This window comes from Rhinatrema bivittatum, chromosome 11, assembly GCF_901001135.1.
Source record: "Rhinatrema bivittatum chromosome 11, aRhiBiv1.1, whole genome shotgun sequence".
Classification (NCBI taxonomy): domain Eukaryota; kingdom Metazoa; phylum Chordata; class Amphibia; order Gymnophiona; family Rhinatrematidae; genus Rhinatrema; species Rhinatrema bivittatum.
In genome coordinates, this window is record NC_042625.1 from 68,755,996 (window position 1) to 68,773,499 (window position 17,504).

The 17,504-nt window shown below is 43.3% G+C and overlaps 1 protein-coding gene across 2 annotated transcripts in view; it reads right to left on the reverse strand.

Moving 5' to 3' along the window:
* Window positions 1–17,504, reverse strand: part of GPR4 (G protein-coupled receptor 4) — a 63,902-nt gene that overhangs the window by 11,072 nt on the left and 35,326 nt on the right. Inside the window, exon 1 of one of the 2 annotated variants that reach the window (XM_029572089.1) lies at window positions 14,770–14,910. The exons of the other annotated variant lie outside the window; for it this stretch is intronic. The gene's annotated coding sequence lies outside the window, so the exon portion shown is untranslated. Of the gene's footprint in view, window positions 1–14,769; window positions 14,911–17,504 lie in introns of those variants that run through there. 2 annotated transcript variants of the gene reach the window in all.

The following is a 17,504-nucleotide window of genomic DNA, read 5'->3' on the forward strand; positions in this document are numbered from 1 at the left end:
TTTTTGAGATGCGGCGACCAGAATTGCACACAGTATTCAAGATGCGGTCTCGCCATGGAGCGATATAGAGGCATTATGACATTTTCTGTTTTATTCACCATTTGCTTCTTAATAATTCCTAACATTCTGTTTGCTTTTTTGATCACCACAGCACACTGAGCTGACGATTTCAATGTATTATCCACTATGATGCCTAAATCCCTTTCCTAGGTGGTAACTCCTAAGATAGAACCTAACATCGTGTAACTACAGTAAGAGTTATTTTTCTCTGTGTGCATCGCTTTGCACTTGTCCATGTTAAATTTCATCTGCCATTTGGAAGCCCAATCTTCCAGTGCAATTTATCACAATCCGCTTGAGATTTAACTACTCTGCATAATTTTGTGTCATTCACAAATTTGTTCACCTCACTTGTCGTACTCTTTCCAGATCATTTATAAATATATTAAAAAGCACTTGTTCAAGTACAGATCCCTGAGGCAGTCCACTGTTTACCTTTTTCCACTGTGAAAACAAACCATTTAATCCTACTCTCTGTTTCCTTTCTTTTAACCAGTTTGCAATCCACAAAAGGACGTCACCTCCTATCCCATGACTTTTTAGTTTTTTTAGAAGCCTCTCATGAGGGACTTTGTCAAACACCTTATGAAAATCCAAATATAGCACATCTATCAGTTCACCTTTGTCCACATGTTTATTATCTCCTTCAAAAAAATGTAAGAGATTTGTGAGGAATGTCCCATCAAACCATGTCTATCTAAATGTTTTGTGATTTTATTCTTTATAACAGTTTCCATGATTTTTCCCGGCATTGAAGTCAAGTTTCCCGGATCATCCCCGGAGCCCTTTTTAAATATCGGGGTTAAAAAGAATAAATATTACAAGTCAGCTGATGAATAGAATAACATCCAATAATTAAAAACTCATACAATTTTGTAAAAATTTCCAAACACCAATAAAATATTTAAAAACAGCAGACACATCAAATAACACTCAATAATTAAAACTAATAAAGATTTAAAACATATTCCTGATTCTGCATATTTGGGAACTTTTGGCTTCCATTCACCTTGAGATTGTCATGGACTTGTGGAAGGGGGGGAGGGGTGCACAAACTTTCTCCTCTCTCTCAGAGGCACACACTCTCACACAAACATGCTTTCGCTCTCACTCACACACACACACACAACTTCCCTCTCATTCTTACATGCATGCTCTCTCTTTCACATGCTCCTTCCCTCTCTCTACTACTCGCACGCATGCTCTACCTTATTTATTTATTTATTTAAGGTTTTTCTATACCGGCATTCATGATAAGATCATATCATGCCGGTTTACAGATAACAGGGGGTGCAAAAACTGTTCTTTTAACAAGTGCGGAGGAAGCAGAAGTTACAATAAAACAAGGTTGTAGAACTGGGGGAGGAAGGAGACAAGGATAGCGGCGTAAAAAATATTTACAGAGGTAACTTATTTACAATGTGCAGTGATGTCTCTTTATGAATATTTACATTGGGCAGTAAGGTCTCTCAATGGATATTTGACTCCGGAAAGGCTTGCTTAAATAGCCAAGTCTTAAGTCTACCTCTCACACATGCACACTCACACTAGGTCCTCTCTCCTGCCTACCTTTCTTTGCTTCTTCTCTCCTTTTCTTTGGCAGTGGTGGCTCTGCCAGGCCTCTCCCTCTCTTCCACTGCTGCCCCCAGAGTGTATTACCCAGTAACACCAGTCTGACTCCACCTTACCTTCCCCCTTTCCTTCCTCACTCACTCACACCCTCCTCCCCTTTCCTTCCCTTCTGCCTCACACTGATTGAAGAGTAGCCTACCTCAGGTACGTGATTCACTAAGGGTTTTACCCATGGACAAAAAATGGAAGAAAAGCCTTAATGAATCTGGCCCTAAGACTGTAAGCCCTCTGGGGATAGGGAAATACCCACCGGACCTGAATGTAATCTGCTTTGAAGTGCCAAAAAGCAGAATATAAATGAAATATGTGTCCTTAACCTCCCTCACATCCAGCATATTCTTCCTCTTCCTTCTCCTCTTACTTGCAAATTAGGATACCACCACTCTAGAGTATCCTTCTGCCAGGGAGGAGAGAGCCCCGCTGGCATACTGGTCTTCCTGTTGTCCCCTCCCTCCAATCGCCCCTTACATTCCCACCCTTTATTTAGTTATTTTATTCTTTAATTTAAATAAAATCTTATAGTCTGCAACTTCCTAGATGCGTTCAGTGCATGCATAATAATCAAAGTATACAATAAAATATATTAAAATAATGCAACACTCAACTTGACAAAGCTATTATCACTACCCCATATACTTCACCTCTTTTCTAAAACCCTTAATATCTTGCCCTTCTCCACCCCCCTCCGCAGTGCTAACGGCAATGAATTCCAAAGCACTGGTGCATAGTATGAAAACGCACGAGAGTGAGGAGCTTGCAGCCTGAAATCCCTTTCCAAAGGAACCACCCATAAATTAGTTCTGGACGAGTGAAGCATTCGTGGTGGATTATACATCTGCAAGCTTTTATCCAAAGAACAAAGAGACGCCCCATGTAACAACCTCATGCACAAGCACTAATAACCTGAACTTTATTTGCATTCTAACCGGGAGCCAACGAAGTGCAGGTAGTACAGGGCTAATATGACCATGATGGCTAGAACCCATCAGTAAACAGGCTCAGTCAGGAGAGCCATATATAAACCTCCCCGCCAGTGGCTTCTGTACGTGGCATACGACATCACTCCTCTTTCACTGGCGGAGCCTGGCCTCCCCACCAGAGGCTTCTGTACGTGGCATACGACATCACTCCTCTTTCACTGGCGGAGCCTGGCCTCCCCGCCAGAGGCTTCTGTACGTGGCATACGACATCACTCCTCTTTCACTGGCGGAGCCTGGCCTCCCCACCAGTGGCTTCTGTACGTGGCATATGACATCACTCCTCTTACACTGGCGGAGCCTGGCCTCCCTGCCACAGGCTTCTGTACATGGCATACATCACTCCTCTTACACCTGCGGAATCTGGCCTCCCCGCCAGAGGCTTCTGTACGTGGCATACGACATCTCTCCTCTTACACTGGCGGAGCCTGGCCTCCCCGCCAGAGGCTTCTGTAAGTGGCAAAAACAATCACTCCTCTTACACCTGCGGAATCTGGCCTCCCCGCCAGAGGCTTCTGACGTGGCATGCGACATCACTCCTCTTACACTGGCGGAGCCTGGCCTCCCTGCCAGTGGCTTCTGTACGTGGCATACGACATCACTCCTCTTACACTGGCGGAGCCTGGCCTCCCTGCCAGTGGCTGTTCTGTGCAATAGGGCCGAGTGGTGCTGGAGTGAGATGCACTTTTTCTGCCAGAGGAGTGGAGAACACTTCTGGTATATCAGAAAATCACACCCCTGTGACTCGCTTCCTTCTAATGGGGACCCTCTTGTCACGCAGGGAAACGAGGTGGTCGCTGCAGGGGTATTTGGGGGGGGGGGGGTTACTTGCTGCTGCCCTAAAAGTTTGCACCTGAGGTGACCGCCTCACCCTGCCTAATGATAGAGCTGCCCTTAACTTAATACTCTTCTTGACTATCTTTCGAGAGCTAATAATCAAGTCCTGAATTAAAGTTAGTCCAATAAAAAGGTATCACTTGTTTGTTTTCTGTTGTTTTTAACTTGTCCACCTTTATTTCTCTGTTTAGAGACCCTGTTAGTTCTCTAGCATTAACAATGTGGAATGATTCATGGTTAGTGGGGGAAGAGCAGAATTGTAGTGTGAGTCTTTGTTTGGCTCCCCCATGAGTGGGAGAGGATAAATGGTGAATTCCTCTGCTATATAATTTTATTTTGTTGAGTTTTTACTTTCCCTTCCTAGGGGCAGCATGCTTCTGTCTGTTCCTTGCTTTCGGTTTATTCGAAAGGGTACGGCCTCTAGAGTTCTCAATAATGTGACTTGGGACAGACAGGAGTCAGACAGCCTCCCTTTAATTGTAATCACTTTTTTTTTATTATTATTATTTATACATTTCAAACTTCAAACAACAAACATTGTATGTGTGCAAATACAGAAAATTACAAAAATAAATGTAGGCAATTGTCTTATACACGAATACGAGATAACATTTTCTGTTTAATCTCTAAGCAATTCAGAAGAATTAAATTTAAAAAAGAAAATGAGCAATTAAAATTTAAGAAAACCTATAAATGAAATGAAAATTCTCACTGATCAGAGATAGCAGCCAAAACTTTATATTTGCTCCAAGCCAATTTCTGTGTTAATGGGGTGGGATTCCGAAAAAGCCTGTAAATGGGGGATCTCAAAAAAGACATATTTATGTTCCATAAATTTATTTCACATCTGCAGGGGTATCTTAACATGAATCTTGCTCCCCTTGCAAGGACTTCAGGTTTCAACCTCAAAAAAATCCTTCCTTCTTAACTGGGTCACTCTCGCCAGATCTGTTGCCCAGGAAATTTCTCTGTACGATGCTAAGGAACAACCTCCATAACCGCATCTCTCTCGGTTTGGAATAAGAATGAAACATATAACGTGGCTCTTACGGGAATCTCAGTATGAGCAGAAGTTTCTAATATTACTTCTGTCAAATTCAAAGAGACCTCGGGCTATAACCTGCCCAATTGATTCCGTGTCGTCCCATCTTTTGAAAATGCAGGTACAGCTTGATTAGACATTTTCAAAACTTGTTGCAAATATTCTGAAAACATTTCCTTTGCAGATACTAGTTTCTGAAAAGGAAAATTTAAAACCCTCAAATTGGAATATCTCAGGGTATTTTTCAATATCCTACTTTCTTTACATTAGATAACTCAGTTTTAATAACATTTTTCTGAAGGGATTCCACCTTATCTAATCGCGCTTCATAATTTTTATCATTTTATTATTACATAAAGATGTAGAATTTTCCAGATCTAGTAGTCTCTGTTGGAAATTAGAGTCAGATTTGTAATTGCCATTTCTAGGGATTTAATTGCAGACCACAGAGCTTCCAATGCCATTTCTGTCGGTTTAGATGGTAAAATAACCTCCAATTCAGGCCTGCGGTCCTCCAATCCCACCACAGCTTGGTCACCACTCTCCAATCCTTGTTTAAATATAATGGGGCGGATTTTCAGAGCCCTGCTCGCGTAAATCCGCCCAAAACCGGGCGGATTTACGCGAGCAGGGCCCTGCGCGCCGGGAAGCCTATTTTACATAGGCCTCCCGGCACGCGCAGAGCCCCGGGACTCGCGTAAGTCCCGGGGTTTTCGGAGGGGGCGTGTTGGGGGCGTGTCGGGGGCGGGCCCGAACCGCGCGGCGTTTTCGGGGCGTTTCGGGGGCGTTCCGGGGGCGTGGCTACGGCCCGGGGCGGCCCGGGGGCGTGGCCGCGCCCTCCGGACCCGCCCCCAGGTCACGTCCCGGCGCGCAGGAGGCCCGCTGACGCGCGGGGATTTACGCCTCCCTCCGGGAGGCGTAAATCCCCCGACAAAGGTAAGGGGGGGGTTTAGACAGGGTCGGGCGGGTGGGTTAGGTAGGGGAAGGATTGGGGGAAGGTGAGGGGAGGGCAAAGGAAAGTTCCCTCCGAGGCCGCTCCGATTTCGGAGCGGCCTTGGAGGGAATGGGGGTAGGCTGCGTGGCTCGGCGCGCGCCGGCTATACGAAATCGATAGCCTTGCGCGCGCCGATCCAGGATTTTAGCGGATACGCGCGGCTCCGCGCGTATCTACTAAAATCCAGCGTACTTTTGTTTGCGCCTGGAGCGCAAACAAAAGTAGGCTATTTGCGCTCGTTTTAAAATCCGCCCCATCGTTCCCATCATCCAAGCCCTCTTCAAACATACCAGGACCGATTTCATTTTTAATTGTAACTGGTGGGGAGGGAGTACTGGGAGCACCGGGGCTAAGAGAGATGGCTTTGGCTTGTGGGGGTCACTTCTCGCCCTGGCGTGATTTCCACTGCAGCCCTTTCCTCCGGTACTTCATTAGCTGATGCCGTAAAAAAGGATGATATCTGGGGCCGAGATGTTAACGGAAGGGGGGACGATGTCATTGCCTCCCATATCCGTGCCTTCCTTTTGGTATGAGGCATTTTATATAGGTAAGACAATTAAGAAAAAAGTCTGTCAAGATATCCCCTTAATTCGTATCTCTGACAGTGAGGTTCAAACTTGATTCTCCTGAGGTGGGGGATGAGGGTTGAGTCAGGAAAATAAATTAACTCACTTGGTGAAATTCTTCCAAGTAATTTCTCCGAGTCCAGGAAAGTCTGACAAAGGCCGCGCGCCCCTTAGGCGCGCGCGGCTTGGGCAGCTACACGCCGCTGGAGGGGCCGGTTTTATACCTTCCGGTCCCTCCTCGATGACGTCACGGGCGTGCCGACTCCTCCTTCGGGGGCCGTGATCGAGTCCTGACCCTTGGTGGGAAAGCGAAAAGTTTTAAGAGGTTATTTCAAATAAAGCAGCCGCCGCTCGGTGTCCGCTCTCTCCTCTCCCCCTTTAATCACTTTTAAACATTTTTCTTTTCTTTTGCTGAGCAAAGACTTTTCCACCCTCCTCTGTTCATACAATTTCCCTTTTTTTCCTGTCAAAGTGTTTTTATTATATTTTTCTTGGGTTCCCATTAACTAAGGGCTCAATCCTTTGTTTTGATACCGACAAAACAAGGAGGAGGTTGATTCACCGAGAAGGGGCCCGAGCATCATCTGTATCCAGAGGAGGGATGACTTACAGCCATGCAAAGGAGCAGAAGGAGAGAGGGGGGAGACAGGAGTCACCATGGACCCCCTATAGGGCCCATGAATATCTACTGAAGATTTTAGGATAAAAGGGGTGTAAATCCGATACCATGAGGAGAAAAGGAGGACTGGGAAGGTAGGAGATGTGAGGCTTTGTATTTGGACACAATATCTAAATTGGATTAAAACATTTGCTTGCCTTAAACCATGAGGAAGGGAAGAAGAGACAACTGGCTTTACCATTTTAAAACTTTAAAGAAGGCTTTGAGATGTCGCAAATTTGTAGAGAAGCACTTGTAACATCAGTCAGTGAACTGAACAGTTGTAAAGATTATTTTCATCACTTCAGAGCATCTCCATAAAAGTAATGCGGGAAACTAAGTCAGCTTCCAGCATGGTTCTTACTTCCCAGTGATCTGAATGGTCCTCAGCGCTGTTATCACTGCACTGGGATGTAAGGGTTTGCACTGCTAAGTGCCGTGAAATTTATCGTTCCCCCTCTCATGAAATCCTGACCACTCAGATCTCATAATGCTACGGGGAGATATGGAGTAAGCACTTACATCTGGGATATAGCCTCTGGGTCCTTTTATCTGGGGCTACGAGCCCGGGGCTTACATGTGGACTACCAAGGCAACCAAACTACTTCAGAGAAGAGAAAAGCGAAGGACTCGTCGCTGTTGAGGTGCAGTCCGATAAACACACAGCGGGGGAAGAGGAAAGTTGGCATGAATCCCTATCCAGCATAAAAAAAGACAGCTCTGGTCTCTGGGCCCGCTCCCCTCCATCATCTGCTTGGCCATTTTTTGTGATTTATTTGGACCCACAGAGACTGGTTGTGAGGCTCAGAAACCCAGCACCAGACCCACTTTTATTTTACGGGTCCCAGGAGGGGAGTTACACGATTGAGCAGAAAGAAACTGCTCGGTCAGAAAAACCATGAAGTTTGATTTAGCATGCGTTTTAGAATTTGGAGGAATTTACAGACGTGACAATGAGAAAGAAACTTGACTGATGGTGTTAATGTTTACCCCGGGCGGCCCTTCCTATCCTTTATTTCACAGTGCCGCAGCGAAGTATAGAGGTTGGTTATCTGCCAGCTGAAGAGATGAAAAGCAAATTAGCTGCCACGGCCAAATTGCAAAAGAAATCTTGGCAAATTTATGGCTCCCTTCTGCTGCTCTCTGCTCCGCGACCTCCTGAGTGATCAAAAGATGCTTAATACGGTATTTTGTCAACTGTTCATAATTCTCTGGGCCGCAGCCATCTAACTCCTTCCCGGGGTTCGAACAGTGGGGCAGAGGAAAGCTGCCTGTGAGGCCTAGCTGGCTCTGGATTATTCACGGCAGCTTTGTCCATTAATGCCAGAAGCGAAGGTCTCTCACAACTGGCCTGGAGTTTCTCAGGAGTTCTCCTGGAAACTCAAAACACAAGAGATGGATTAGCATGCTTCCAACTTAGCTTCTACTAATGCTGGGCTCCTAAGAGCCCAGCGATGTACAATGGGGATGGGCTAAGTGCACGTCCCGTGAGATGTACACACATGAGCGGGTGTTTGGGGGGAAGAGACAGAGGGAGGAGCTGCAGAAAACTCTGTGGCCTGCTGTGACAGCACAGATGTAGGGATTTTTAGTTGAACATTAGAGAGTAAGGAGTGTTTCTTTTGACTTCCTGGTTTTTGCATAAGAAGAAATCCTAGGCCCTAGGCCTAACGGCCTGGATTTGAAGAAGAATTCAGACTTTCTCTTTTGAGTTTTACTTTTCCTTTCAGAGGAGGAGAGAACTGGTTTATTTTGGACTTTCTTTGAAGGAAGTTTTTCCAGCTTTTTCTTCCCTTTTCAACATGGGGAGTGCTTTCATCTGTTTTTGTTGTTGTTTTTTCTTTGCAGCTGAGGGTTTCAGCACCCAGCTAAACAAATTCTGAAGAACGCTTGGACATTCATCCATTGTCTGAAGGGAGTGAAAGCAATAAGGAAGAAGAGAGAAGTGGCACCCATCTCATGCATAACCACTGTAAATATATATCCGGTATCCTGGGATTGGAGAAAAGAGGTCCTCTTCAGCTACCCTTGTAAGAAATTGATATCAAAACATTTAAGTCAAGGTATGGTAAGAGTGAGATTAAATTGTGCTTAGCTACCCCGCTAGCATGGACGTTCCTGGAAAGAACCCCAGCTACCACCAAAGGCTGCCAAGCTGGGGGGTGGTCATGTAGCCCTTTTGAGTCAGTCTGTGAGCCCATTAGGGAAAGAGGTGCCAAAAGCAACCTTAGCCCAGGGCACCATTTTGTCCAGCACCTGCCCTGGTCATAGCCATTGTGGCATGGCAACACCTAGTGACCAGATTTTGGGCCCATGATCGTAGAATTCCAGAAGGAGCCCTGATATGTGTCCCCCCCCCGCAGCCAAGGAATGTCACTGTAGCGATTGCACTGAAGCTGGGAGAGGATACGAAATAGGGGAAAATCCCGTGGTGCTCACAATAGATCCCAGCCCCGATTCTGTCTGAACTGAAAGCTTGAAATAGTGAGAGGAAACTGCCAGGTAAAAAAAAAAATCCCCATGCAGGCATCACACTGCACACTGATATAGGTAAAGCAGGAATACAGCACAGACAGCTGAGGAGCGGCTCTTCATCAGAGCCTCATACAGGCATCATACTGATATAGGTAAAGCAAGAATACAGCACGGACAGCTGAGGAGCGGCACTTCATCAGAGCCCCATACAGGCATCACACTGATATAGGTAAAGCAGGAATACAGCACGGACAGCTGAGGAGCGGCTCTTCATCAGAGCCCCATACAGGCATCACACTGATATAGGTAAAGCAGGAATACAGCACGGACAGCTGAGGAGCGGCTCTTCATCAGAGCCTCATACAGGCATCACACTGATATAGGTAAAGCAGGAATACAGCACGGACAGCTGAGGAGCGGCTCTTCATCAGAGCCCCATACAGGCATCACACTGATATAGGTAAAGCAGGAATACAGCACGGACAGCTGAGGAGCGGCTCTTCATCAGAGCCCCATACAGGCATCACACTGATATAGGTAAAGCAGGAATACAGCACGGACAGCTGAGGAGCGGCTCTTCATCAGAGCCCCATACAGGCATCACACTGATATAGGTAAAGCAGGAATACAGCACAGACAGCTGAGGAGCGGCTCTTCATCAGAGCCTCATACAGGCATCACACTGATATAGGTAAAGCAGGAATACAGCACAGACAGCTGAGGAGCGGCTGGGCGGCGAATACCCGGGCCGGTCCGACATCGTGAATCTGCTGCTGCCTGTTCGCTGTAGAATTTTGTTTAAAGTACTCTGCATGACCCATAAAGCACTTTCCAAGGGTCTTCCTGAATACTTCTTCAATTTGTTGATTCCTTATCAACCATCACGATGTTTGAGATCATCTAAAAAAAGACTTCTTAAGTTACCCTTTCCAAAGGAAATTTATTTAGAGGGTACCTGACAGTCTATGTTTCAATATCATGCCCTCATGTTCTGGAATTCATTGCTTCTGGATATTCGCTTGGAAGGCAATTATTTGAAATTCAGGAAATCAGTTAAATCCTGATTATTCTCAAACGTTTTTGATTAAAACCATGACCATTTTTCTTGTAATTTCTGTTTTTATTCTATTTTTTGCTGAAACACTTTTGAGATGTGGGGAACTTGATGTTGGGGTTTTTTTTAAGATTTATTTTAATATTTTTTGTGTTTTAATGTGTGGTTTTTTTTTTTTTTTTTGTTTTGTTATATTGAACTACCTTGCTAACTTGTTTATTTGTATATTGGTTTATTTTATTGTATTACCTTTTCAGTATTTATTATACACCGTTTTGATGTGAATGCGAAAATCGGTTTATGAAAAAATAAATTACCATCCTGTCCAAGAGAGCAGAGAAGAGAGTTGAGAGAGTGAAGGATTTTCAGCTGAGACCTCCATCAGAGCCTTCATCCCGGGAAAGACGATTTTGGAGTGGGAAAGGTTGGAGTGCCTGGACCTTGGGCACTGTAGAGGACAGGGGACCCCAAATAGATAAGAGAACCAGGCCTCCCTGAAAGGGTTACCATTCCATGCCCTTGAGGGTGAGATCAATTCTGAGAAGCACATTCACAGGCACGGAGAGACAATTGAGAATAACGTTTGGACATGGATGTAACCAGATTCAAGTTTGTACAGTGCCAGTTAATTACCTTGGAAGATCTGCAGTAAAGTTTCATTTTAAAACACCCATTCAGTGCCCCATCTGTTTTTTGGCAGCTACGCAAAACATCAACTTACACCTAATAAGATAGCACTCTATGCCTTGGGCCTGGAGATCTATTTTCTCTTTATTCAGAGAATCCATAACCCAAGGCTGTGAGGACTTAGCCCTGGGACTGCGTGTGACTCCTGAACTTCTTGGACTGTCCAGAAGACGTGGCCACACAGTTTTAGAAAAGAGGGTGGTGGAGTGATGGTTATAATAAAAGGTGCATACCGTTTTTATTCCTTACAAAGAAAAATAAAAATCAAAGAAATTAAATACATTAGGACAAAATAACGAGAAGAATTAGGAATAAGATCAAAACATGATACCACAGAACTGACTTTGATTAAAATAGATCAGTTACATTAAAATGTTAATTTTTTTGGGTAGGAGTGGAATCTGGGGAAGAAATAAGCTCAATGCGTTGTTTTCGGCAAAAGTAAGAGTCCAAGGAAAGTCCAGATTCCTGGAAATGTAATCAATACCAAGATCAAAACATGGGAACAAGCCATCCAGTTACACAGTGTCTTGGAAACCCACAATTCACTTACAAAAGAAATATTTGTGTACAGTCTTATGTCAAAGCAGTAACTCAGATACATTCATCATGGGAAGTGCTGGCCCTGAGGCCAGATACTGCCTTTCCACAGATCTCAATGTCCTTGTTACACAGGTTATTCAGCATTGCAAATGGGCTCTCTATCCCATGCATCCTGCTCGCATGCTGCAGATGCACCTGTGATACAGAGGGAATGGCGTGTGCCACAGACTGGACAGCCCATTGGCAACTATGTCTTTAAAGAAAACCACAGGGAATGGGTGACACAGATCCCAATGAGATTTCAGGAGCCAATTATTCTCAGCAAATTACCTCTGTGCAAACTGGCACTGGCAGATTTTATGTGTGTGTGTGTATGTGTGGTGTCTCAGTACTGGAATAGCTCAGGGGATGCCACAGGCAGGAGCGAGGTGCATCTGCAGCGCTGTGCACTGAATTCCCACAGTCAGGGTTTCTCCATGTGTTCAGCTTTGTTTGTTTTGCTATTTGAAGTAATACGTTAAGTGCTTGAGTGTTTGGGAGACCATGGTTTGCTGTCAGTACAGAGTGGTGGTGAACAAATGGTGCAATTACTGAGGGGCGACCCAGCTTGATTAAAGCCAGGCTCTGTTCCCACGGCAACAGGAACTGTGTACAGCCTAAGCTTATATTAAATAAAGATGTTAAGACTGAACTCTTCTCATCAGTCATTTTTTTCCTCCATTTTTGGCAGGTTTTTAACACTACTATAATAAATTATTTTAGATAAGCCAGCTGGCATCTAAAACAAACTGAGCCACTGTGTCCTCCCTCCCTACACACACACCTTTTTTTGTTCCAGTTTTTGTTAGGGATCTGCATTCGTCACATTCGTTTCAGCGGGTACTTGCGTACCTCGCTGACTTTCCTAGTACACACAGGGAAACAGAGAGTATGCGTATATTTTTAATAATAAAATATACGCATACTATCTGTTTTCCTGTGTGTACTAGAAAGTCAGTGAGGTACGTGCATACCCTCCAAAACAAATGTGTCAAATGCACATCTCTAACTTTTATTCCACTTTCAAGGCGATATTAATGTGTAAAGACTTCTCTTGCTCCCACCTTTATAAAACTAAGAAGACTGGAGAAGTAGGTCACTGTGGAGCTGATCATTATTAGACTTCCCATAGTGGCATTGCACTGATGCATGTAAAGTATGTGTGTAGTCCATGGTACAGTTGACCAGTGCTCCCAGACATTCTTGGGCCAACCCTGATAACACGGTGTGTCATCATTTAAGCCCTGCCCAATAGTTTATCAGACCCCTTATGTGTTTTGTCTAAGCCCTCTGGACACAGGACCTTTGTTCTTTTTGGAAGCTGAAGAAGTAATGCCTTATTGGGGGAATTCCCAGTTTTAATGGAGAACCTCAACTTTCTACCCTGCTCCTAATCTGGGGCTTCCGGCTTTCCCCTAGCTGGAAGGCCCAGATTACTCACCTACAAGAGCCTTCACTCTGAAGCTCCTTGCTATTTTTCCTCTCTTATCTTGTCCTACACCTTTCCGTGGGAACTCCATTCATTGAGCAAGTTACTCCTATCTATGCCCTTCTCCTCTACTGCCTACTTCTGATTCTCTGCTTTCCACCTGTATGCTTAGAATAGTCTTCCTGAGTTGGTATACCATGCTCCTGTTTCACATGTAGAAATAAAGTCAACTGAAAGCTGCTAGTGAATGGGCACCATGTTGGATTACCCTGCAAGCCACACACACATAAGATTAAAGTTACAACAGAAATAAAAAGTAGAAAATAGTGAAATATAACAATCAGCCATAAAGTAGCAATGACCTCTAAATTAACATCTGTAAAAGCTCCCTCTTTTTTTTTATTTAAATCCAGTCTAAAAACGCACCTTTTTGAGGCTGTATTTAAATCTTAACCTCTGATTATCCTGCTTACAGTCTTATTGATTTTAATCATTTTTAAAAATGAAATTCTCTTTTGCTCTGAATGTTTGTCTTGATTAGATTTTAAGCTCTACAGAACAGAAACTGCCTCTTATGAGAACCATTTTCAAAAGCCATTTAGACGGTTGGGAGTTTACAAATACTATCATGGAAGTCCAGACCAGATGTACTCCATGCATTAGAAAACGTGAAAGGAAAGCCAAACAGCTGGCATGGTTAAAAGGTGAGGTGAAAGAGGCTACTATAGCCAAAAAACTTCTTTCAAAAAATGGAAAGAAGATCCAAATTTATTTATTTATATGCCACATATTCACAGCTCTAGGCAGCTTATAAAAATGGAAAGAGGATCCAAATGAAGAAAATAAGAAAAAGCGTAAGGACTGGCATGTGAGATACAAAACATTGATAAGGCATGCAAAAAGAGATTTTGAAAAGAAACTTGCCATAGAGGCCAAAACTCATAATAAAATCTTTTTAATATCACATTACAAAAATACATCCGAAGGAAGAAGCCTGTGAAGGAGTCGGTTAGACCATTCGATGATCGAAGGGTAAAAGGAGCAATTAAGAAAGAGAAGGTCATAGCTGAACAACTAAATTAATTCTTTGCTTCAGTGATTACTGAGGAGGATGTTGGGGAGACACCCATGCCAGAAATATTTACCCCCTTACCACCTTACCACCCCCCAGTTCTCTTATCAGTTTCATTGTAAAGCCCTGTTGGCCAGTTTTATGTTACATGGAAACCGATGTGATGTTTGCTAAACAAACGTCGGTATACAAAAATTTTAAATAAATAAATAAATAAATAAATTTAATGGCGATGATTCGGAGGACCTGAAACAAATCGCAGTGAAACTGTAATAGAGCAAATTGAAGAGCAGCAAATTACCTGGACCAGATGGTATACATCCCAGAGTTCTAAAAGAACTAAAAAATGAAATTGAAGACCTATTACTAGTCATTTGTAACCTTTCATTAAAATCATCTATTGTACCTGAAGACTGGAAGATAGCTAATGTAATGGCAATCTTTAAAAAGATTCTTGGATGATTTGGGAAACTATAGATCAGTGAGATTGAGGTCAGTGCCAGGAAAAATTGTGGAAGCTATTCTAAAGAATAAAATGAATGAATATATACATAGTAACATATAGTCCATCCAGTCTGCCTGTAAGTGTTTTTTTTTAATTTATTTTTATTTTTAATTTTTTTTAAAGGGTAGTAGCAACTGCCAGTTCCATGCAAGCTATCCCCAAGCAGAAATGTAAACTTTAGATGTAATAATAAAGTTACCTCGTTTGTTCATTTCCATTGTCTAGCCAGCAGGGATCCTCTGCCCTTTGAATTCCATTACAATTCTTGTCTTCACCACCTCTTCCGGGAAGACATTCCATGCATCCACCGTATAGTGTATCTGAATTTTCAGAAGGTATTTGATAAAAGTCTTTCATGAAAAACTCATTAGGAAATTAAAAAGTCATGAGAATTTCCTGTTGTGGACTGCAAACTGGTTAAAAGATAGAAAACAGAGAGTAAGAGTATATGGTCAGTTTTCTCATTGGAGGAAGGTAAATAGTAAGGTGCCCCAGGAATTTGTACTGGGACTAGTGCTTGTTAATATATTTATAAATTATCTAGAAAAGGGAATAATGAATGAGGTGATCACTGTTACAGGTGACATAAAATTATTCCAAATTGTTAAATCACAAGCAGACTATGAGAAATTTCAGAAAAACCCTGGGAGACTGGCATCCAAATAGTAGATGAAATTTAATATGGATAAGTGCAAAGTGATGCACATAGAGAAAAATAATTCAAACCGTAGTTACACAATATTAGGTTCCATATTAAGTGACACTACCCAGGAAAAGAATCTAGGCATTGTGGACAATACTTATGAAATCCTCGGTTTTGTGCATGGTGGCTGCCAAAAAAGCAAACAGAATGTTAGGAATTATTAAGAAAGAAATAGATAAAACAGAGAATATCTTAATACCTCTGTATCGGTCCATGGTGCGGTCATTGCACCTCAAAAAAGATGTAGTGGAACTAGAAATGCTACAGAAAAGGGTGATCAGAATGATAAAGGGGATGGAATATCTCCCCTATGATGAAAGGCTCTTCAGCTTGGAGAAGAAGAGATGGGAAGATAAAATAGAAGTCTATAAAATCATAAGTGGAGTGGAACAGTAAATGCAAATCAGTTCTTACTCTTTCAAAAAATACAAAGACTAGGTGATACTCTATGAAAGTACTAAGCAGCACATTTTAAAACAAAGTGAGACTCTACGAAAGTATTAAGCAGCACATTTTAAAACAAATCAGAGAAAATATTTTTTTTCACTCAGTGCACAGTTAAGCTCTGGAATTCATTGCCGGAGGATGTGGGAAAGACACTTATCGTAGATGGGTTTTAAAAGGTTTTAACAAGTTCCTGGAGGAGAAGTCCATAAACCATTATTAACCAGGTAGACTTGAGGAAAGTCACAGCTTGACGTAAGCAGCATAGACTCTCTCTACTGTTTGAGATCCTGACATTTGAGACCTGGATTGGTCACAGCTGGAAACAGGATCCTGGGCTTGATGAACCCTTAGTCTGACACAGTATAGCAGTTCTTATGTTATGCTGTGTTGGCACTGGGTAGAGTTCAGAAGTGTGGCATCATATCAGCTCAGAGAGATAGGGACATCAGCCCAATCAATGTACCATCCTAGGCAGACCCAGTGGAGTTTCGAAAGGAATATTGTGCTAAGTTCAACCAGAACAATGCTGCCAATAGGGTTTATGTTATGCCGCTGTCATCTCTCATGAGAATATATACTTTTCATTCCCTGGGAACTCTTAGGGGATTAGATTCTGTCATTATTTTTATGCTTGTACTGCAAATGAACTGACCTCATGGAACCACCACTAAAGTTTGCTATCTGACCTCTTTGGTTAAGCATCTTTTCCATTTGAGGTGATAAGAGACTAATAACCTTCTGTATGATAAACCCTTCAGTCTGAGCCTTACAGGGGAGCCATACCGGTCCCCAGAGGGTTCTGGTCACCTCTAATCAGTGAGTGAGTCACCTCGAGCTGGTCCACTACACCGTCTATTCAACCGAGGCTATTTCTGAACTCAGTAACCCAGGCGTAGATTAGAACCTGCCTACCGAATAGGTGTAACATGTGAATACAGTATGGACAGTTAAAGAGTGGATTTGGGGGCTGTCCTGGTGGCTCGGTGGCAGAGCCACCTGCTGGATGCGGAGAACCTGGGTTTGATTCCTGGCTCAGGTCTGGGGATACTGCAGAAGCAGCATTCACAGCCCCTAATGGGGAAGGAAGTCCCAGTCATTGCACAACAGCGACACTTAGTGGTTGAAGTTAAAGCCCTGGATTGAAGGGTTCTGGAAGAAACCCTGGTGCATGGCTCCAGGCTGAAAACTGGCAGTGCAATGACTAAAGTAAGTTGGGAGGAGATATGAATTAGAGAGAAAATTCCCTGGGTAGTTGCAAATGAAGGTTTATGGTGCCAGATCCCAGCCTGGTTTTGAATGAGCTGGAAGCCCAAGGGAGCAGGAGGAGACAGTAGATTCATTGGGGAGCAGGACAGGAGGGGAGGCAGTAAATCACATTAAATACTTTAGACTCTCACCTCCCTGACATAATTTCTCTGAAGAACTTGTATTTCTTTAAATGACCTTACTTGCCTCTCAGGCTGAGTCAGGGAAATAAACAATTTGCCAAACCCAGCATTGAGAAAGGGACAGGAAATGTTCTTTTGCATCACTTCCTGTTTTATCCTCTCATCAAATATCTCAGGGTAAAGAGACTGTGGCTTTTTATTCTTTGGTCAAATTATTTTCTCACACTATCCATGAGTAGTACATTTGATTTTGATTGAGGCTGTTGTACTGCATTAGTCCAAATACTGGCCAGGAGCATGAAGTGGGGAAGCAGAGGGACAGCAAGGGCCTTGCTGGCTATTTTCTTGGCTACAAGTTAATTTGGAGCCCACCAAAAAATTATTAATTCAGAAAGG